Source organism: Seriola lalandi, unplaced genomic scaffold, assembly GCF_002814215.2.
Source record: "Seriola lalandi dorsalis isolate HSWRI2012SDOR001 ecotype SW California unplaced genomic scaffold, Sedor1 jcf7180002054949, whole genome shotgun sequence".
Classification (NCBI taxonomy): Eukaryota; Metazoa; Chordata; class Actinopteri; order Carangiformes; family Carangidae; genus Seriola; species Seriola lalandi.
Window position 1 is genome coordinate 2363417 of NW_019525500.1, and position 24803 is coordinate 2388219.

A 24803-nucleotide genomic window follows, 5' to 3' on the forward strand; every position below is an offset into this window, starting at 1 on the left:
AAGTGACAAGACGGTCCAACCGGGCCAGGGCCAGCTGGTTATCCTAACTTCAGGAGAAGAAAAGAAGTGATAGAAATATAAGCAAAACAAGAGGGTTGCTTTAACAACTGAAGACAGCTCTTGGCAAGTGAAGTAGTGAATTTTCATGCTTGAGTCACATTTCTCCCTGACTGGTAAACAGCTGTTAATGCTAACGTAGCTATAATGCTATATAATATAATATAATATAATATAATATAATAGCAAAGTTTAAATCTGAACTGTCATCGCTTTTTGTTTGAGGAAACATACACTGCGATGATATGAATGGCAGACATTACATTACTACAGACTGGAGCATATGATGACCTCATATAAACTACAAATGTGCACACAGGACATATTTTTCCCCTTCTTCAACAAGCTCATATCGGTTATGTACTGTTGGCAGTTTAAGATGTCTGTCCCTTCACATCATAAATTATTTGGACGGATCCATAGTGCTGTTAAGTTAGCACTAATTCCCACTAGATGTTTTTTTTTTTTTGTTCATATTATTTCAACATTTGCACACTTACTAGCGACTCCCACACACGCTGTCTTTGATTTATGGGTCCAGTTGTGGAGTTGGTAAATGACCAAACTTTAAAGGCTCAACCCAGCAGGTTGTCCTGCAACCTTGACACTCTTTACATTACATTACACCAGTTACCCCTTGATTCAAATCATGACACAGTAACTACCTTACAGAGTATCATAGTGACTCTTCAAATCAGAGATGGGAGTACAGTTAATAACGTCTACAGCTTAATCACTGCCATTGATATTGAATTGATACAACAAATTATTCTCAGTGATGGACCGTGCATTAACTCAAGTCAAATCTTAAGGTACTTCTACTCCACTATGTTTCAGAGGGAAATAGTATTTTGTGTTTAACAACATTATTTGACTTAAGTTAATAGGTACTTCGCAGATTCAAATTATTAATGCAAAATGTAATGGTCAAATAAACTATGTCTTACGAGAGTAAGCAAATAAAATAGTTAAAATTAACCCCACCTTTGCCAGCTGCAACATTAAAATGATGTGCACATTAATGCATCAATGATTATAATCCAATAATATGATACATATTGTTCCAAAACAGGCTATTCAATGATTACTTTTGTTGTTAAAGTATATTTTTGATGCTAATATGTACTTGTGTTATTGATACTTTTATTTTTTTAACTTTGCTAAAACGGGGTACACAGCATGAACTGGAAGCTGGAAGACACTACACCTGACAACCTGTCATCATGACACCTGCTAACCCCCATCCATTTCAACCCTATCACCCCACATACACTCACACTAAAACCCACGGTTCCTGCTCTTTTTGCGTTACCATGGAGACTGAGCAGTAGCCCTCTCCGTGGACAGAATTTAAAAAAAAAAAAAAAGACAGTCCCACCCTTGGCATTGCACCGTCGGCTCACACGCACACACAAACACATCTGCATCAGTTGCCTGGACAAACAAAAAAATCGCTCACACAGGATCATTGTCAACCTTCACATGTACACAGACACACACAAAGCGCTGTTCAGTGATTATTCCCTGAGGGGTCAGAAGGTCACAAGAAGTGCAGTGAACAGAGCTGAAACTATCAGTTCCCTCACCTTCACCCTCCACCCCGACCCCCGGGGACACGCTGTGACAGAGTGTTTTGTGTTTGAACAGTCTACAGACCTTGTGTGGTGCAACTAAGTCTCCATACATGACCACTCAGCACAAGCCGTGTCTGATTTTACACCTCATTACCCCTTCACTCACACATACACACTGTACACAATATATGTTCAAATATACCAGCAAATGGATACAGATGAAGAGGTAAACATGTTCTGGACACATGCATCAGTTCTGTAAGTGGAGATGTCCTATCACCAATGTTAAGGCTTTTTGGGCTTGTGCAATTTCTAGAAAGTTTATATAATTATGTTATTACTATTTCATAGGACTGTGCGATGGTTAAATCATTATAATGGTAATGATGTATCTCCCAATATAGCAAAGTAGAGCTGACAATTTAGTCAGGTAATTTGATCAGTCAAACGAATCAATAATGAATCACTGTTATATGTATGAGAATAATTAGGCTAATGTTTTAAGTAATAAACTGTGTTCCACCTGTATGCATTACATAAGACCAAACACTTTATCAACTAACTTTGTTTTTAAACACAGCTCTCTCCTTGTCATTAATATGAAAAACCCAAATTTGCACAAACATATGGAAAGTTGATAAACCATAGTGCTGTCACAGCCAGCACAGCCTTACTAGTTTATAGTAAAAGTGACAAAGAAACAGAATATTGGCCAGTCGAGTGTAGCTGACACCATATCCGTTAAATAAGTCAGTATTGGAGCAGTTAAAGATTCAGTGGTGCTTCAATAGCAAAAAATATATAAAAGTAAATATGCAGAAATTCAAACATGTGAAAACACCTTTTAGCATATTTATTAGTACATTTTTAGTATATTTTTTTGTTTAGTGTGTTTGTAATGGAGCATTATTAATCTGGATCATTATAGAAAAGAGCTCAATTGACACATATGAAATGAAGTATAATCCCTGTTATTTATGACTGTGTTTATACAGCCGTTAAATTGTGCAACATTTTGCAAACCAAGTAAACACTCTGGAACATATCACCTTATAATGTGAGCAGAATGGCAAATCAGAAGGCTGCTTTGTCAAAGTCACACACATACCTACACACACACCTGAATATATTATAAACACAGTGACACAAGTAATTACAGAAAATATGGAAATGCACACAGGATACCTCGCAAACAGTTTGTTACATGGTAGACACAGTCAAACCATTAATCCTATTAAACTGAACTACAGCCTAGAGAGGATGTGTGCACGTGCGTGTGTTTATATACTGCTGCAGCACACACACACACCTCTCCTGCTGGTAATAACGCCCCCCATGACTTTACATCAACCAAATCCTAGCTACTTCCTGCGTCACCGCTGACAAAGGATGCAAATTCACTTGACATTATGCAAAAACACATGCAGAGAGAGAAAGATAGACAGACAGGCTGGGAGTGCTGGGCGTGGACTTTTCTCCTCAGTATATTTGAAACTCGCCCAAACAACCCAAAAAAGAACTGGGCCAGGCAGACAAGAGGAGGAGGGGAGGGAGCTTGGTTGTCATAGATGAATAGCTGGACTTGAATGTGTGTGTCTGTGCCACTGTAAATGAAACGCAGATTTATGCAGTGAATACGATGATAGCCGGCAACTGTCACGTAACACACCCCTCTAATCTGTACTGTAACCGCGTTTGTAGTAAAACACCGAACTGTATGATTTCCATTCATTATGTAAACAGGACGCTGGCCTTTCAGCAACAGCTGGCAGATGTGCTCCCTGCATGTATTAAGCTTACACAATCACGCATGCATGTCATTTGTTTACATAAAGAGCTACACACATTTCATCTGAATAAACATCAATACTTGACTTTAACGACAAACAATCTCAATGAATAAAAAAAAAAATCAACTGCAGATTGGATCTTTAACTGTACAGAAAACAATAAGGCAAATTTACAATTTAGAGAAAAGGCAAAGGAGAAAGTGTCAATCAACTTAATTGTTAGACAACATCTATTCATGAATACTGAAGTGCGGTCTGTGTGCCGTACAAAATGCAGGTCAGGGTTCACAACCAGACTCCAATCTGTGGTTAAATTTATGCAGCCAATGCACTTTGGCTAAAGTAAGAAAAAGACTGTGGTGGTTTCAGTTAAATGGTAACAAACACATAATTACTGTTAGAAGTTAACCCCAATCTTTCCCTAAAAAAAATAATTAAAAGCTGAGAAAAAATAATCTCATTTGCAAAAGGAAATTTCATATTTTTGCAAACTGTGCAGTGAGTTGAAATGTTTTTTTTTTTTTTTTAAAGGCCCCTGCTGTCATGCTGCTAACAATGAAGTGGGTGATGTAAAAGCTTAATTTAAGTACCATATTAAAAGCACAACAAAAACAAGATGCATATTATAAAGTGGTGGGCTGAGGGGTAAGAACAGCAAGTATGAGAAATGCCTTGAAACTCTAATAACTGATGGACTCAATGTTGGATATTTGATTTTGAAGGAAAACTGTATTTTTGAGCTTCTACCTTTAATCTGTAAAACCTGAGTTACACAGAGCTTAGACTGCTTGTGTAAGTTCAACGTAATGTGTTTTCCTGAAGCAAGCAAAATGCGCTTTCAACTTGCATCTCTCTGTCCAAGTCCATGTTGATAATGCAAGGGGAAAAAAATCCCATCAACATCACTGTCATACCTGTCCAGGAAGGGATTATACACTTCATTTCACATGTCAATTGGGTTCCTTCCTGTAATGATCCAGATTAATAAGACTCGACTACACATACAAACTATACTATCTAAATGCCAAGTCTCTGCAGCAAGTCTGAGAGTGGAACAATGTGTTTTCATCCTGTGCTTCCTTGCTTAGCCATTCCGGCCCGTTATCATCGCTCTGCTTGCTTTCCAAATGCTTCCAGCTTGCTGCCAGGGCACCACCATCCTGAACAGTCATTAACACCTCCTATAGAGCAGCAGACACTCAATGACTGTGCAGTGTCCTACAGACAACCTTTGCACGTCCTCTCTGTTTAACTTGGCTTGTTTCTACAAGCAGGTTTAATTCGTTTGACGTCATTCTAATTTACTAAATTTCCCACAAGCCGACCCCTGTGTCATACTGTTCACGCACAAAAGGAATTATGGTCTCTAAGAAAAGAACTGGACTGTTGACAAGCAGCATTATAGTGACAAAAAACAAAAAAAACAAATTAACATTTCAAGCTAGCGCAAGTTGACTATGAAGAGACATGAAGGGTTTTTTAGTCATTCACAACCCCCCCTGCCCCCGAATTAAAATAACAGCAGGAAAGGTCAACGAGGAGAGACTGTAGGTCAGAAGAGACAAGGATGGAGAATGCGATCAGAGTTCAAGTAGACACTCCTTCCTCACCAACATCAAAGGCAATTAGTAATTTGCAAAGCAAATCATGATAAAGCAAGCTGATTCCTACCATTAGATGCTGGTACACAGCTTGCGTTTAGTGTAGTATAGTGTATGCCTCATTTAAAAAAAAAAAAGCAGACATTTTGAAATGAAAGTGCTGAAGGTGTTTAAATGCAGAGATTCACCAATAAAGTAAAGTATTTGGAACTTAAACGTGTGAATAGTTTACTCTTAATTTTCCAAATACATGCAGCGTTAGTCAGTTCTCATTTATGACCAGATATGTTAGTAGGATCGAACACTTGAACACTGATTTACTGTTGTTTCAGCTTTGGATTTTTATATGCAGACCTGCAGCATATATTTGAACCATCAGTGCTGGTGCTGAATTGTAAGTTAACAACCCAGACGTGGCTCAAACAACATATTTATTATGAAGAGGGCGACGTGTGACTGGAATAATATAAAGTTTATACTGATACTGACACAGATTTTTTTGGGGTCAATTCTTTTGGATTCTTTTTGTGCATTGCCATACTACATACAACAACTCTACACATTAAGGAACCAACTAATTCTTCTCGGAGCTGCAGCAAGTGCTATAAGCCATGGGGTTCGATGGTGTCGTAGCAGCTCAGATGACTCAGGCACATGCTGTGTACCCAACCAATCTGGCATGCAACCTTTGTCACATGTGATCACGCCTCCCACCCATCTTTCCTGTCTGTCTCTTCTGTCAACTACGAAAGACAGAGAAAAACAAGTGCAAAGAGGCTCCGAGCGAGGCAGAATAACAGTGACACCACAATGAAATTTCTTCATGCAGTAACATTACAGTAGCGTATCACTCACTGTGAGATAGACGAGCATGAAGGAAGCAGGGGAAGAGCAGGAAATACATAAGCCGCCACCACCACCCGGTCCCTCCTGGCCACGGTAAATTCTATATTCCTCTATTGATTTCAATTAAGATAACTGTTATTAGGCAGCATGCACGACATGAACTCAATGAAAAGTTCGAGCACATGTAGTGCACTGATGGATTGGAGTGAAAAGCAGTCGAGTGAAGGGAGCCCATTGTTCCTGAGAGGGCTGGAGGTGGAAAGGGAAGGAAATAGAGTGAGAAAGAGGGAGATTACATGAAATATCCTCTTAGCTCCGCTGCACAGTAGCAGCAGGTAATGTGTTTGAGAGTGGCAATCAGTTTCCAAAACTCTCTAGCAGTCTAAGTGAAGCCTAGGAGCCAAGTGGAAAAAGAGACAAGACTTTTACCTATAAATCCCCTCACTTAATGTCTCCACAGTCTCTTGTTCAAAAAGGAAAATTAAGGAGTTGTTTGTTTTTTGTACATATGAATCCGTTTGTTTTGCACATCACTGACGTCAGGCGAAACGTTTTACATAAAATTAGGAATTCCTGACAACTTCATAGATCTGCAAATGTATTCACTTAAAAACTTTAACTATACACAATTTAAGTCTTTACGCTTGGGTTTTTCTTCCTGTACATCATGTGTAGAAATATCTTTGTGAGGATGTGTGAATAATGGATGCATCATGCAGCAGAGGGGGGAAAAAAAGGCCCATGTTTCCTTTGAATTAGTCATGACTACAATGCAGACTGCACTCTGCTGCCACTGACACATGAACAGCAGAGGAATAAGAAAGGAGTCGACCGCAAGAAAATACAGGGGTGAGAAGAAAAAGGGAGCGATGTGCATAACACGAAGAGACGGGAGCGGAGGAGGAGTGTCGCGAAGAATGAGCAGAAAGGAGAGGAAAAGAAGATTGAAAAGATTTAATTATCCCAATCAGTTGTGGCAGAGTAAACACACAGGGCACAGGCCAAACAAGTCTGGTTAAGAGCAGACAAACACACACTGGCGTAAAGTAAAGAAAACACACACACACACACACACACACACACACACGCGCACACACACACACACACAAAGTGACACATTAATAGCAGCTTGCTAAAACATTTGTGTTTAACAATCAAACAATTAAACATCACTATCAGTGCCAGTATAATAAAAGAATATGAGACAGGGAATCACAAAATGGGAGGGAAAGTTGTTTTAAAGGGATAGTCTGACATTTTGGGAAATATGCTTCTTCACTTTCTAGCCTTGTTTCTTCTCTTGTTTTGTCTCCTTTTTTTAATGGAATAGAATGTGATTTTCTTATGGCTTTTAAATAGAGTGACAATGTAGAGAGGACCCTAACCTCTGACCCCTTTCGGGGAGAAGTTGATGGGAAATGATATACAACAAAGGTCCCTGGCCGGACACAAACCAAGGTTTTATGGTCAGTGCTGTAACCCAAACACGGCGTACATTACAGGAGTCAAAGCAGAATATTAGTAAAACTGACAGCTTTTGACATTATCATATTTGACTTGCATGCACGCACGCACGCACGCACGCAGGCACGCAGGCACGCAGGCACGCACGCACGCACGCACGCACGCACGCACGCACGCACGCACGCACGCACACACACACACACACACATACACAGGGCAGGACATGCCACAACTTCCCTCTGACTGTCTCTTTTGGGTGCCAATGAGTTCAGCTGAGAAACTTCAGAACGGTATTGAGGCGTTCATGAAAAATGAACTGATGTTACGTGGTGATAAAAAGAAAGTGACTGAATTAGAATTACTGACTCTCAGTTGTATGCCTCCTCCAACCAGTCAAGTTGCAGTTTACATCGATGTCAGTCCAGACTCGTACGTAGTAAAGACTTAATATTTAGTAAAATTCCTTGTATGTGTTCATACGCTCGGTCAATAAAGCTGATTCTGATAGAACAAACAGTTGTAGCCACGTCAGTAGACAATGCTTCAAATATGGATGTTGCTACAAAGAAGCTACAACTTCTAAAAAGTGGATGCTTCACACACACATCTTCAATCCGGCAGCACAGACGATCTATACAGTCTCTACAGTGTCATCAATTCAGTTTCCAACCAAATGTGAAAAAAGGTCACAATCCCCCCCCTTTATTCCTGAGTTATGGCGTTGAAGAATAGCCAGAAAAGTGTTTTTGTGAAGTTGACCTTTAGGATACAAAATGTCATCACTTAATTTTATCCTATTAAACATTTTTGTTAAATTGTGTCACAATTAGCGTATGAATTCTTGAGTTACGGCCAAAGACGTGTTTTGTGAGGTCACAGTGACTTTGACTTTTGACGACCAAAATCTAATCAGTTCATGCTTGAGTCCAAGTGAACATTGCTAAATTTCCCTCGAGGTGTTCCTGTCTTGTTCACGATGATGGGACAGTTGCTGTTTATGACATGTTACAGTTATGGATGTTTGAGGGCCTTTCCATAGTGTCTCACATTAGAATACACAATATAGTTACATAGAACAATATAGATGAAGGTTTGGTTTTATTCTGTTAACAAAAGTAAATACATACTATAATACATGCTACATATGAAATGGATGAAAACACTTTTCTTCTACAAAGTGTTCACTAACACAGTTAAAAGGTTTTGTGAGGCCGTACAATTACACGTTTGTTACTGCAGCAGTATTTGTTTCTAAACCGATGCCTATCGCTGGTCACATTGGAGCTATCAATGATAGTAGTATAACAAATCCTTTCATTAACTTGCTAGCCATGAGGCATGACGGACTGAATTAAAATTTGTCTTACACTGTCTGAAGCTGAAGATTATGAGACCACCCGAAAGGAGTTTCAAGAAAAGGAATTTAAAAGTCAACAACAAAAAAGGGGAAACTTTCTTTGTTCTCCATGGATTTCATGTAAATGTGTTTCCTGTGTATGTGACAGTGTTTGCATTTGTTTCTATTGTTCGCTGCTTTGTCGTCTGATCAGTGGTTCATGGCTCCACTGTGGTTCTGTAAGATTGACTTTCAAATGCCAGGCTCATTGGCTCAAAGCTCTGTGCCTCCTGGAATAATCTGAAAAGGTTACATATGAGAGTGGAAACAAAGACTGGGAGGACTCCTGGAAGATGTGCAGTCAATGAGCTAATGGGGGCATTAACAAGGCAAGCAGACAGAGATAAAGAGAGAACAACAAACAGTTGCACAGAGAATAAAAACAGACCAGAGCAGAGAGTCACGATAAAGGTCTTCAGATGAACTGTCCCCTTTTCTAATTCACAGAGAATGTTACTTTAGTCTATGTTCCAACCAATAAATCAACATTCAATAAAATTTTGGGAATAATATAATTAGTGTTTATAAGGCAAGATGAGATTCTCCTGACATACATGCTATTAGAGGCCCATGATAAGATTGTACAATTTGATGGTTGATTCCCACCGGACATGGACACAGAAACAATGGTGTCTGCATTCTTGGCAACTTTGGGATAATCGAGTTCTTGTGCACGCTACATAACCGCTGGAGGAGACACATTGGCTCAAGTTAGACATTAGCCTCTTTCCAAAGACTGAGCTCACAGAGGTGTGGCCATTGGAGGGCTGATGTCTTGTGGGCTCCATCCCATGATGAGATTAGCTATAGCCAAACAGAGACCAAAACTAATGTTAGGTATATTTGGGCAGCTTTTATTAACTCTGGGGTCTAAATAGCCAACAGAGTGACATGTCAGCAGTAACTACTGTCCCAAACTATGACATTTCACATCAAGTTTATGTTAGATGTATAAGTGGATATGGATATATAAGGATATGTCCACAAATTCAGACAAAAGTGTTGTATTTTTCAACTTAAATTTGAAGGAGCTGTTGTATTGGGACATATTTGTCAGCTCATAATGGCATATGCAGCCTTTCTGTGAATGTAGTGGGGTAGACAGAGAAGAGAGAAAGAGGAAAAGTAGGAGATTAATTAGAAAAAGAAAGATATAGAGAGAACAAAAGAAAACTTGTTGGATTTTCTAGGCCACATACTCTGAAATATTATTCCAGCCAGCCATTTGTCATGCCAATTAAAACTATGGTGATGTGTGTGTGTGTGTGTGTGTGTGTGTGTGTGTGTGTGTGTGTGTGTGTGTGTGTGTGTGTGTGTGTGTGTAATACTCACTGCTCCACTGGAATGTGTTCCTCATTAACTTCTCTATGAAGCTCCAAATATACTTTCCCTAATCTATATATTTTCCTGCCTACCATCAATCTGTGTACACTCTCGGTGTGTATTTGTGTGTGTGTGTTTGTCTCTGTGTACAGTGTACCTCTATAAGAGTGTGTTTATCTGTATGTATGACATGTATTTATGTGTGTGTGTGTTTCCACTGCCCCCCCCCCCCGGAATGTTTTCCCATATGAAGTCTCTCCCACATGCCAGTGAGTTATGATGTTTCCATCAGGGGCTACAGTAGACAGAAAGGCCCCTTCCTGGCCGTACTCAACTGGCCTTGGCACGTCCACTATGTCCACAGATCCAGTTTAAGAGATATGTGGCCAGTAGGTCGATGTTTTATTACAAGTTTTGTGTTGTAAACCAGGCTGTGTGTGCCGGGATTGGCTGTGTTGATGAAGCCATATGTCTAAGTTCTGTGTGTTGTGCGACATTCCTCCGAAAACCATCATTGAATTTTTCTTCTGTTCGGTTTGGCCCAGACAGGATGGCCTTTGGTGCCCTTGCTCGTCGATGATGACCACTGTCGTTGACAGTGAGCGGCCCCACAAGCCTTGCAGGTTTTGGAGATGCTCTCACCCAGTCATTTGAACCCATTTCGAGAACCGACTGTTCACTTACTGAGTCATTTACCCCACACCTTGACATGCGCCATTGACAAAGTAATCAACATTATTCGCTTCACCTGTGAGTGGTCATAATGTTTTGGGATATTGGTGCATGCCTTAGTAAGTTTTTATGGCTATTATGCAAACAGCTGCCTTTGAACGCATGAAGCCGACATAATGATCCCTCTGGAATAGTGATTCTGCTGGAAACATAGGTCTAATATTCACTCTTGTTTTAGCTCTGTTTTGGTCTCTATGAAATGTCTATAAAATAAAATTTGGAGCCAATGCATCAAATAGATATTAAGAAATTTCAATCGATTAATGAAAACTTTGACCTGCTGATGGCACTAGATGAAAAATCAGGGGCTCCTCGAAGTCACCACAATTTATCCTGAGGGGGAACATGAATACGCGTAGCAAGTTTCATCACAATCTATCAAATAATGTTGAGATATTTCACTCAGAACTATAAATATCAATCTCGTGGCAGTGCTAGAGGAAAAGTCGTCAACTAAGACAACTAAGTCACTATGATTCATCCTACGGGGACTATGAATGTCCATCCAATCGGTAGGTGAGCTATTTCAGTCTGAACCAAAGTGGATGTCCAACCGACCAACATTTCCATCTCTATAGCCATGCCGCTAAAATCATTGATTAGCTTTTAAGAATTAACAAAAATAAATAACGAATATAAACACTTGCTGCACATTTTTAAATCAGGGAGGTTGTTTCATCTCTTTCTACAAGATTCAACTCTTTGTAATAGTGGTGAATAAAAAAAAAAGGCTCAGAGAAAACACAGCATTCATCTTTGTGTCTCCCCTGGTTGTAGTTACGGTGAACCAGATCTGTGAATGTGTGATTTACTGCTGTTATTATTAGCAACTCAAATATTATCTATGGAGCTTGCCAGGTTTGTTTTTGTAGCCTAAAAAAGTGGTAGCTGTAAGATAAATTCACTTACACTGCATCAGAAAAATGAGTGGAAAATCAAAGTTGTTATTTGAAAATCTTGCAGCACATGGCAGCTATTATTGTTATTAGGAAGAAGCTCTCAGAGAAATGGCTGTAAAAATGGTAGTGGGATGTTCGTGCATTTTGAAATGACTACGGTAAACGGAATCAAGTTCTCTGTGAAATACTGCTTTTGTCACTAAAAGCTAAGGTAACAGTCCTCTAACAAACACAAAGGCCATTTTCATCAGACTTTTGGCCGTCGGAAAATCTACCTGATCAGGGATGATAATGCCAAAATGATCCTGTTGTCTGTTTATTGTTTGGCTCAGCTACAGTGCACTATACTAAGTGATAACAGGTAATTAGTATCCATCAAAAGGCTAGGGAATCTTAAAGGAAAAACCAAAACAATGATACAAGTTATGCCTCCATTTTTCCCCACAGAGGATGGCGCAGCACATTAACATGAATAGATGGTTGCTCAATTTGTTGTTCTTTACTCTCTAGTTCCTCACTCTCTAGTTCCTCTTACTATTTGCAAAAATAAATCTGTACAAGTCAATAATGGCCAACTAAAGGGCTGCCAGCAACTCTGGTTAGAATACGAATACCCATTTTAGCCACTCATGTTCTGAGGGCGTCAGGGTCATTAAAGGAGTCAGACCAGTATATGAAAAGGCCTTTCACAGTTTGCATGTGTATAAATCAATGTGACACTAACTAAACAAGCGCTGCTGGAGAGCCAGGATAATGAACAGAGATGGACTGGAGGCAAACTGAGTCTTAATCATGGGACAGACATGATGGAGAGAGGGTGGGAGGGGAGAAGGCAGCTGGAAAACGACATGAAAGGCAGACAGAATAGAGGCAGTTAAAAAGGTTAGACAGAGCAGACCTGGGGGGCAAATGTTGTTTCTTAACGTTCATTTCAACCTTTTTAGGGTCCAGAGAGCTTTAACAATGTTTACCATTCGACTAACATTATGTCATTTGCTCTCATGAGTTAAACCCCTTTAAAACGGCATACTTCTCAGTAACAGTCTGTTCATATGTGAGAAGTCTTTGGCCTCTAGAGGCTGTGGAAAACACACAAGGCCCAAGACTAGACAGATATTCAGAGGCGGCAGTATTTCCTAGTCTTTATCCCTGACTGAAACATGAATATCAGCACAAACAAACAGTTTCCCGTAGGGACCCGAGGCTTTGGATCGGTCAGTGAGAAGTGGGACACTTGCAAATTTGAAACTAGCCCTGGGTGATCTGACAAAATTAACACACCGATGGGTACTCAGTCACCGGATGCACACTGTCTGCACATAGAGACAGGAGAGAGAAAGGAAAGAGCGAGAGCGGGAGAGAGGGTGACTTTTGAATATGAACATGGTGCCAATAATTCACTGCCAACATCCCAGCATGGATAAACACTGGCCACATGCCACTGTGTGACCCTCAGGTCTCCATTATTTAACAGACTCACACACATGCAGCAAAAGAGCAGTCAGAGGCAAACGCAACACATTAGCGCTAACATTACTTACTGTACATGGATGATATAGAATGATCACACACACACACACACACGCACGCACGCACGCACGCACGCACGCACCTGTAGATGAGGCGAACAGACCAAAGGGTCAGACAGCCACTATCCAAAATGCTCCAAAAAATACTGTGTCCTTTTGGTGGTCATCTGACAATACTGACTTAGTGAAGGCAGCAACGTGCAGGACAAAGATAACAAACTGTTTAAGTGAATAACATTTACTCTAAAGATATGTTCCAAAATTAAAGTTTAAAACAATAGAAGTTCCAGGAATGGAAAAAAGCTTCCAAGGATAAACTTCCTCTGGCAATGAGCCAAGGATACTGTAAATTTCAAAATTAGCAAAATAATAGTGTATAAACTCCAGTATATCCATTATTTCCTCTATTTTTCCCTCCAAATAATCTCCCTGCTTTACTGTGTCTCTCTCACACACACTTGAACATACACGCAAACAATGCACCCAAATCCTTTTACTCCCGAGCACAAACTAATACTACACCATTCAGTGTCTCTACGAGTCCAATTTTATTCACATCAGTGTTCATGCACACATAAGCACACACACACACGCACCTCTCACATTGCATATCACAAAGTGTGTGGGTGGTGGTTTCCCCATAGGCCTGTGGTGACAATGAGTCAAGGAGACAGGGGACGTGCACACACACAGAAATCACAAGCACAGATGGATGTACCGTACATGCACCATGTCACACACTCTGCTGCGAAAACATATACACACATTCCTACACTCACTCTGCACTGATGAATACAAAAAAACTGATGTGCAGGAACGAGCAGTGACGAATGTGACAATGTTGAAAACAAGGACTCAGAAGAGGTGGATAAAGATGACGACAACGACAATGATGATGATAAAAATGTGACAATGTGTGAATGTGTTGCAGCACAGAGAATCTTATTGTACCAGAAGATAGTGATTCAGACTGGGTGCCATGGAGCCAGACAGTCAACAGACACCATTTCCCTGTTGAGCTGATGAACTCTGTGTGAAAAATCAAACGATTAATCTCCTTCCCAAATCGTGTTACCATCAGTAAGTTTTTTTATTTTTTATCAAATCAGATGATTGCACTGCATAATATACTATGATTTGTAGTTTTTACAGTGTAAATGTATTGTGTTTAATCACTGGAAAAGTGAGCTGAACTCAAAACATGGGGACACTTTAGTCTGCTGGCACACAGGAGCTGCTGTAGCCGTGTGTTTATTGGCCATAGCTTTGCACTATAGTTTCATTTGGCAGCTTCCATCTCGTGGTTTTCAAACAGCATTGATATTTCTAAGACAACTTTTCACCAAAGTCCATCCCCTACTCTTTCCTCAAGCTATGTGCAAGTAAACGCAAATTCTTTTTCACATAGCTGTAACTCTGATGCTTCACTTATAGCTTTTGTTTCAACAAACTAGAACTCTCAGCTAGAAAGGCACTCAGAAGAGCGCCAAGGCCAAAAAGTCCTACATGTCTGTCTAGCTCTTTTAATAGAAAATAAAAGGAAAAAGGAAGTAGTCTGATAACAAAGTCATAGATCTCAACACCATAAGTATGTCTGATTTTTCACAATAGGATCTGTGCATTATTTTCAGAGAAACTGACAAAAATCACACAATGTTCACAAATTAGTAACAAAATCTCACAATGGTAAGGAAAGTGATAAAAAAAATTAAAAAAAAATCCTGGATCTGCCCCTTTAAACAGATCTATAAAATTTAGCAAATCCCGCCCTGACACATGGCCCATCCCTCCTCCAAGTTTGGTGCAAATCACAATCTGCAGCCTGGAAAATGACCATAACGTTGAATCGACATCCCTCTAAAACAGTTTTGACGATTTTAGCTGCACAGCTCACAGCTCAGAATTTCTGAAGCATCATCCACACGTATATGGGTGTTAGTTATAACGGGACTTTTTCCTCCTCAGTCGGAAAAAAAAACCCCTGTTCACATGTTACAAAATCATTTGTGTTGAGATGATGATTAACAATCTTGCACCTGTTTTGTTGACAAAATAAACTGTTTACTGGGTCATCACAAGTCTGTTTAATTTGTATTCAGCTGAAACAACTTCTGAATAACTTCTGCTACAATAACTTCAGCTCCCTGATGCAGCTAGTCTGTGTTCATTCGATAAGATAAAGCACAATGCAGCTCTGGCTCACTTCTGCGTCGCTGCACATTGTTGCCAGCTGAAAAAAAATAAAAAAATTTAAGATGCTGCCACAATTCCTTTCAGTCAGTGTGACAGACAGCAATCAAGTGGAGAATAATCGCTACTTCTCTCCTACAGCAGACAGAAGGGGAAAAGGCAGAGAGGAAATGTACTGTTGCTTTCTGGTTGATTCAGCTCATACAAATGGTGCTTTAGAGCTCTTGTTATTAATGAATGCCCGCGCGCCTCTGAAAGGGCCGAAAAGAATATACAGCTGGTACTTCTCACACATACAGGCATGGACACACACGATCATGAGTGGTAGATTAATGACACAGCTGTATTTTCTCTAAGAAGGTCACGGTATTAATGACAAAACTTCACAGTTGAAGCTGCCCTAAGAAGAATAGTATGAACAAATGCACGGCCGTTCCACACGTAAGATAACCACACAAATTTCATTACAAATGTCACATCATCATCATTATCATCATCATCAGGGGCAAGAGATGGCAAGAAGAGATCGGGGATGGGGTTGTGGAAAGACGAGCATGAGCGGGGGGAAGAGGAAGAGGAGGAGGAGGAGGATGGAGGAGGAAAAGGGATGAGCATTGAATATAATGAAGACGAATGGGCTTCCTGATGGTTCCTGAATGCTAGTGCTAAAGGCCACATGTTTTCCAGAGACCCCAGGACAAGTGCCTGCAGGTCTACAGTGGCCACAAATGTTGATTCCTGGGGCCAAGTAATTCAGATCCATATAAACTAATCACTGTGTTACATATCATGAGGACTGTTTATCTATCTATCTATCTATCTGCCCATTTTTACATTATAAAGAAATTTAATTAGCTTAAATGAAACTGACACTATATTTTCAAAATTTGTATCAGAGCCAAATAAATTAAAAAAAAAAACATTTGGCATGAAGCAAATTCAACCATGTACCTTGAAGCCATCTTAAAATCATCTTTTACATGTCTGCATAAATGTGCTGTTCACCATAATCTTGTTCCCGTTGATAAAAAACCTGTTTTTTTTCAAATATTCAGAGGCAAAAGTGTTTAGAGATTTGTTTCAGAAATCCTGACATCCTTTTAAATAAGGGAAAAGAGTAACCTTATGTTCACTTGCAAATTGCCGAAGCATTGTTATCACCCTTTTTAAAAAGTAACCTTTTCAGAGAATGAAAGCCTTTATCTTATTTTATAATCATGCAGTGCAATTACTATCTTAGTGTTCATTTTTCAGTTTATTGTCGTTTCTCCGTTTCTCATTCTCCCATGGTTTTTTATATCCAATGATGTGTATTCAGATGTGTGTTTGCACCACAGCTGGTCCAATCTGTAATGAATATGGGAAATAAGTGAAACACACAGACACATATTCATGGAGAGCATTAACGTAGGAACAGTGCGGCTGGCGTATCAATTTGGACTTTGATAACATACTGAAATGTGAATTTCATCCAGTAGCTGCAAGAGTTAATCATTTGACAAACTACTCTTTATGCTTCACCAGTGAACCAAAGGAAAAATACAGTATGTTACACACTTTTATCATAACCAGTATACACAAGGGGAAAAAGCATTTAAAGGCACTGCTGCCTTGGTAGACCATATACAAGGGAGTACAAAAGGGGCAATGGGGGGATGACAAGCAATACAACTCATCAGTTAAATTCAAACTGACAGCAGTGTAAGTACATGGTACAGTATGTTCTTTACGGTAGCTTAAAGCAACCACCAGGACATCCCAGGGGAACAAGCGCCTACTTTCCCATCAGCCCTTCACCACTGCATGCATGCAAACTTAAACACCACTTCAGCTAATTAAGCATTCAAGTTGCTAACACGCATGTGTGTCAACATCAGGGAGTTTTTTCTCTTTGTAAACATTTCACTGGCTCTTCATGTGGATATTTTTTGACTCCCTTATGTTGCTTTAATAAGAATGCATATAGAAGTAAACCTACATCCAGGACAAGTAATATAATTACGTAGCAATTATGAAATTAACATGAGCAATCTCAGAAATTAATAAACCATGTGTGTTATGTGCTGCAAACATGGAAAAGGGTGTGAAACATATCACCCATAACTTGTCTCAAGATTTCATCCCTTTAAACCCAAATCCCAGCCAAGACAATCACATACAGACATGTTAACACGCACAGAGGCATGCACACACATACACAACCCTGAGCACTCATACTCCTTCACCCATCCGTAATAGTTAACTTTCTGCTCGGCTGGTTCAGTACAGGGAGACAGAAGAGAGAGATGGAGGGTGTTGAATCGAGTCATGCAGCATGAGAGAATGAAGAGGAGGAGGAGAGGGAGGGGGGTAGTCTGGTTACAGACCTCTGAATCACCGCCCACATCACCAAAATTATCAGTGACTCAAAAAGGACTGATGCTGCCCTTGTGAACGGCTGTTTTATGGTTGAAAAAAACAACCGAGCAAATCACAGCCTTTGTGGGCGGGACAAATGCAAGTGATGTTAGAAAGATGTGGCAGGTTCAGACACACTGGGAACTATAATGCCTTCAAATGGAGCTTGGCCATTGACCAAGTCATTCACCAAATGGTTTAGTCAGTTTATTTTTACCTACTGTAGGAGATTAAGTCATATGAACACTAGTACTAGTCCAGTGAAAATTACAACAGACATCATCATGGTGTCCTGGTGGCTTAGTTACGCAGCATCTGCAGTTCGAGATCGTATCGGCTTTTGTTGCACATCATTCCTGATCACTCTCCCACAGCATTTCATGTCAACTTTCTCTGATAAAGAAAAGAGAGAAACATGTTCATACATCCTATTTTCAAAAATGTTGTGTTCATAACAAGGAAAGGCTATTCTTATAAATATAAAATACCACTTTATTTTCTCTTTTCAGTTTATTAGTGACAGTAGAGAGATGATTGGAAATGTTGGAGAGCTACATGCAACATGTTCCCCCTCCTGGACACTGCAGGTGCCCCATCTCACAGCTTTAAAAAAAAAAATTCTCCAACATAGATTTTGTATGAACAATATTGTGACGAGTGCATATGATAAAAAAGTTTTTCATCTTTCAGAGCTTCAGAAGGTCCGTTTTCCTGCACATTACACTGCACTGTATCCATCATGTTACCATTTCAAGTCTGTTCCTGTCCCAGCACATCCGATTGTTTTATTCACTTTAGGTTAATTGCATGTTTCTTGAAAACAAACAAAAGAAACATAAGAAAATAGCTGACTTAAACTAGGAGCAGGGCTAACAAGTTAGCTAACATGAATAGGTAGCTTGCAAATATTAGCCAGCCAGTCAGTTACAATCTCTGTGCTAAAAGCTAATGAAAACACTAGCAAAGTCAAACAGGCACAGGCTTCAAAAGATCCTCCATGAATTACTAACACCCTCTCCTGTGTCTAGTGTCTAATACAGACTGGAATAATGGTCATGGACATCTGTAGCCCTTTCTAAACATGGGCGATGTAACACCTCTGGTTTCTTGTAGCTGTTAAAGTGATGGCTTTTTGTGAGTCAGATATAGATGTCTTTATGTTAAGCTTTATTCAGCCACAATGCCTGTGCTGCATCGTGCGACATGCCGTGTTGAAAGAGATGGGGAAATGTTACTAGGTCTGGCAACAAAGAGCGCGGTCATGACTTTTATGTGAAAGTGACTCGATGCTTATTCAGATATTCAGACGTGAGACCAACATGTTAAATCAGATTAACAGAACGGAGGTGCGTGGCGGAAAAGGGTTTCTGACTTTACCTTGTCATTTCTCTGTAGGGAACCATGTCCTCTCTGTAAACATATCCAACCACCTCAGAAAATAACTGGCAAATGGCAGAGTTTTTAAAGACATTTATATATAGATAACACTAACTCAACCTAAAATGTGTTCATAGGCACAAAAACAGTTCATAGGGGCAGATAGTGACCCAGTGCCCAAGATTCCCACACAGTTGCAGGACATTATGTAATTGCCCCCCACACACACACACACACACACACACACACACACACACACACACACACACACACACACACACAGTGAACGGGCTGTAGAAAACAGAAGTAACTCTTGAGATGAAAGCGCTCTTAGTGTTTTTACAGTGGAGGGGCTACATTTATAACACAATATCATAATATATACATTTTATGATAGATGTTTGATCCATTTGCTGTAATGAAATTATCTCTTTTGTGTCTCCGTTCGTCTCCCTGTCTCTTACTCAAGTGAGCAGTTGGCGTAAACACACCAGCTGCAGTGACAATTATCGTGTCAAGTCTTCCCTGACGTTCATAGAAAGATGATTTTGGGTGAGTCACAGGGGCGAGTGGAGAAAGAAACAAATCAATAGCAGACAGAGCGCTGGATACACTAGTGTAGCAAGATGGATATTTAAGTTGACATTTAAGCTAAGGTAAATAGCTCTGTGTAGAGCGACCTCTATTTGTTTTTGCCAGGGCTGACTCCACTGTGGTAAATGAGGTCTTTTTTTCTGTTTATCCATCTCCCTCTTTCTATATACACAACGTGTGCATTTCCTTCCCTCCACCTCTTTATCTGTCCTTCTAATCTTCTTCGGTGTCTCTTCGCCCCCCTGAAAGCATCTGATGGACGTCAACACACAGGAGGAAGCAAAGTTCAGTATAGCCCTGTTGTCTAATAGCTGCATATAAATAATAAAAAAACAGCCTGAAGTGTTTACATTTCACAGATATGTAGGTGTGATAGTCTTTAGTGTGTTAGGTAATGTTTAACAGTTACATGCAGTACATTTACATTTAATTACAAGATTAACTTCAACGACAAGATGTTTCCTTTTGTCCTTTCCATTTTTCCCTCCTCTCCCTTCTTCTTATTCCCATGGCAGTTGCTTACTTCCCTACAATCTCCCCCTCTCTCCCCTTAATGTGCTTTTTGTGTGAGTGGAAAACAGAGCAGTCATACGCCTCAGCCAGCCATCAAACATTTACATCATGTGGTGCTTTGGAGTGCAAAAGAGAGAAAGACAGTGGAGAGAGACACAGAAAGGAAAAGGGAGAGGGATGTCTACAAAACAAAAAAAAGGAAAGAAGACAGACAGTCATACAAAGAAAAAAAAGCAGACTGAAAGAGGAGAACTTCGGGAAAGACACACACAGACAGACAAAGAGTGTAAAAGACAGAGACAGACAGAGAAAGAGACAGGAGGACAGCTGAACTGCTCTAACAGAAGAGTCATTGTCTGAGTGCCAGTAGGTCAGGAGTTCACCAGCCACTGGTCCACAACAGGGCCAAGTAATGCTACCATGAGTAATAGCAAGAATGGAATTTATAATTGATTACACAAGAGTTTGGAAAACTTGCTTCATGTTCTGGATTCAGCAGAATTTCATTTAGAGCTCAAGACAGTGAAAATGTCCAAATCTTGAACGGATCGAAGATAAAATAGGGATGGGGAGACAGCAAAAACCTGTCGGGCTGGATCATCTTAATAATATTGACTGGAGAGAGTGACACAGCAGCTTTTTCTCATCTTGTGAAGGGAAAATGTTTGAGGTTAGTGAGCAAACAATAAATAAGATAATGCATCTGTGAAATGTCTCGTTATATTTTTAAAAAAAAATAATTGTTTGAGCCAGACTATGACAGATACAGGTTTTTGAGTATATGATAACAAAGAATAATCTTTCTAAGCCACTTGTTCCCACCTGTGATGAATCTAAAAGGTTTCAGAACATGATTAATGATATAGAAAAGATGACAAAACATACTTCTGCTGCACACCTTTTTCTGACCTTGGTGATTTGTCTTTAATTGTTGCTTTTTCTTGTAAAATACTGATGGTTTTACCTCTTCAAGCATCTGAATGTTACGATACAAATCAGTGGGGGCACTACTCCAACCAGTCCTCCGAATGAAAAAACAACGGTTGTTGGTCTGTGCCCTCTAAACCCACGCTTTTTTTTTTTTTTTTTTTTTTAAACCATTTCAACTAATTACTGTAGAAAAATAATTCTGTTTCATCATGTGCTATGGTTGAAGTCTGGTTATGTTTAGGGAAAGGGAAAGATCATGGTTTGGTTTGAAATACGTAGTTTGTAAAACCTGAACTAACCATTCTTATTTAACCAGTTGGGAGTAGTGGAAACACATTGCTGAACACAGCTGACATATCATCACCTTATGGCGAAATTATTAGCAAAACCTTGCTTATACACAAGTTGCAGAGCGACATTATTTTTCATTTGGTTCCTGGCCAGCTGGTGAATGTAAGTCCAATATTCATTCTCTTTTACCTCAGTTTTTAGTCTCTACCAACTCTTCAGGGAGATAGCTGCTTTTCAGCTGCTAAATGCTCTTCTGTGTTCACCAGCTAACTGTTGTAACTATTTGATGTTGAGCAGGTAGCGTACCGTGGGTGTTCACAGCGTTTCATCTGCAAACAGCGGCCAAAATCGAGAGCGGTCGGAGTGAACCAAAACCAAAACAGCAAAGTGGCAGAATAGATCATTAAAAATGAGCTCAATTAAAGCCCCTTTAAACACAACAGCATTTAGTACTAATATACCAATGACAGATATAAAATGGTATCAAACAATTTCCTAATTCTGCATCCTTAATATAACAACTTAAATATTCTTACTAGTTCACAATAAGTGAAAAAGTAATAGAGCTAGATAAACAAAAAAATGTGTATAGAAAAGCAACTGACATTTGTTTTTGTGACAGTAAAAAAAAGATTCTTAAAATTTCATCATATACTTAAGTTGTCCAAGAAATTTTAATGATGATCAGTGATGATTAATGCGGTGCTAAATTCTGGAGAACTTATAAAAACCATTTATCCAACAGTAAAAAGGCCTGACCTACACATAACAGTAATTCATAATCCTCTCCCAAGGTCTAGCACAGGTGGGGACACAATTAGGCCAGAAAGAGTCTGTGGCCAGTAATACCCTGAAGGATTCCCAGGAAAGGTGATTTTTATATTTATATATATATATATATATATATATATATATATATATATAGCAGAAAGGGATAATGATATTTTGGGGCACTAAACAGTGTATTAAATGAAATGGGATAAAGCAAAGAGTGCCGTGATTAATCTTGTAATCCTTCTGATTACTCACTCATCTATGTTTTTACCTATAACCTAATATGTACCTTATTTAAAAAAGAAAGAAGAAAAAAAAAAAAGCATAAAACACCTGGTCCTTGTTTGCAGGTGCCAGTATCTCCTTTATTTTCTTGCTGGCCTAAATGTCATGCCTACTCTTCTGGAGATGACTGTGGATTTTTCCCTTTGGGTTCCTTCTGGCTGTGTCTACTCTGCCCCCCCCCTCCTCTAAATTTCCATTTTTAGCTTTTTACCTGTCACTCTTCAAGCATTACAGTGACTGAGCAGCTACAGCTCGATGTCTTGTTCAAGGACACTTTATCATGAACATGGCTGTTAATGGGCTGGACTGACAGTTAATGGCTGTAATGGGTGTTGTCATGTCCTTTGATCAAGCCCATATTCTGTGAGAATGTGAGAGCAAACAAGGGAAAGGACACTACTGATATCTTTAATGATATCTAAATGAAGCAATTTTCCTTGTTTTTCTTCTCGCATTTTCCCCTCTGTGCTAACCCAACCCCCACAAATCTCTCTCTTTGTACAGAAATAGGCTATACACTGAGAGAGAGACGAGATAAACAGACCTGAGCCCCCATGTCTGAGGAGAGAGGCAAAGGTAGAACAAGAAGAGAGAGAGAATAAACCATTTATAAATGCAATATGTGCATCCGAAAACATCCATATGTACACACATTTGGATATAGTGTCAAATGATATATGCAGTCTCACATAGACACGGTTATGATATATATGCCTCCAACACACACACAGAAAAACACACATATGCACATATTATCTCTTTTCTATCACACATACAGGAGCAGATTCATATCTGAACTCATTTCCTTGTCCTCCTGTCCCACAACAGACACTGATTTTTTGTTTTTTGTTTTTTGGACCCACCCAATGCAAGCAGTGACAAGCCTGCTTTATCATGGTACCACAAACGTGTATACATGTAACCCATCAACCCTATATTAATGGGCAGAAGCCAACTCCTCTTTTCATAGATGATGGCTTTCACCTTCACAAGCCTCACATTTAGAAAACAAAACACTACTACTGCCTAATGTGAACAAATTTATCAGCTGTTTTCATGAAGGACAAAAGTCACCTTGAAGCTTTTCTAGTCAAATCACAGCAGCTCTTTTCCCTCGCCTCTAATCCATACATTGCATAACATAGCAAACCCTCCCTTCACATCTTGTATAGTGCCTAAATGCTGCAAAAACTCAGGCCGTGGGTGGGGGATGGGGCGCAAACTGATGCAAAGTAGCTAAGGAAAATCAGTATTAATAGTATGGAACATGGGGTTTATGAAAAGTAAAACATGAATATATCAGTTTTTCTTGTGTAATTGAGAAAATCAGACTTGCAGTCCTTGAGCTTCTAGGAATTGTGCCAAGAGAAATAACATCGATGTGAATGACACAACAAAATCAAATTATGTATTGTGTGATGCTGTAATACATTTGTCATTCTGTGTTGAGCTTGTCTTACGTTATGTAGACATCCATTTGTTCATTGGGGTTGTGAACCAAAAAGGTTAAGAACCACCAGGTTACATAATGCGCCTAACACTCCCTCCACATCACTGCAGCCATCCAAAACAAGGACTGATCCGCACATGCACGCGCGCACACACACACACACAAATTTTACCCAGGTACAGGGCAGAGATACACTACATCAAAATGGAGGACAAGGGAGTCTGCTGAATATGATTTTATTCTATTATGTAATGGTCTAACCCAGTCACAAATCACCAGACAGCAGCCCTATCATACATTTTTGACCCCACTCATCATAAAACTCTCACTTCCCATCAAATTGTTTTACCTTTGAGGGATCAAGACCCCCTCCCCCCAATCCACCTAATTTTCTCACCTTCCCTGGGATTTTTTTTTCTCCACATCTCCTCTTTCCCCCCCTCATTGATTGTCTGTTTAACCCATGTACAGTACCTCTACTCATACATGAATGTCCTACTCCCAGTTCTCACCCTTTTTCCTTCTCCTGGTTTTTTATTTTGTCTCTAACCATTCACTCTTCCTTGCCGTCACTCTTAATATCCCCTTTTCCCAATTCCCCGTCAGTTTAACCCCATTATGTCTCTTTTGTTTCTTCTTTCTACTCCCTATCTTATCTTCCTCCACTTTCATCCGTTACCACATTCCCTGCACGCATTTTTCCCCCTCGAGTCCCTTTTCTGTTTGTCTCAGCCCTGTTTTTCACCTGCTCTCCCTACTTTATTTTTTCCACTGACCACCCCCCCCACCCC

General features: G+C 39.7%; 1 protein-coding gene across 1 annotated transcript in view; it reads right to left on the bottom strand.

Moving 5' to 3' along the window:
• The window catches only part of pde4ba (phosphodiesterase 4B, cAMP-specific a), a 126260-nt gene that overhangs the window by 100405 nt on the left and 1052 nt on the right, over window positions 1-24803 (bottom strand). The window lies entirely within an intron of this gene.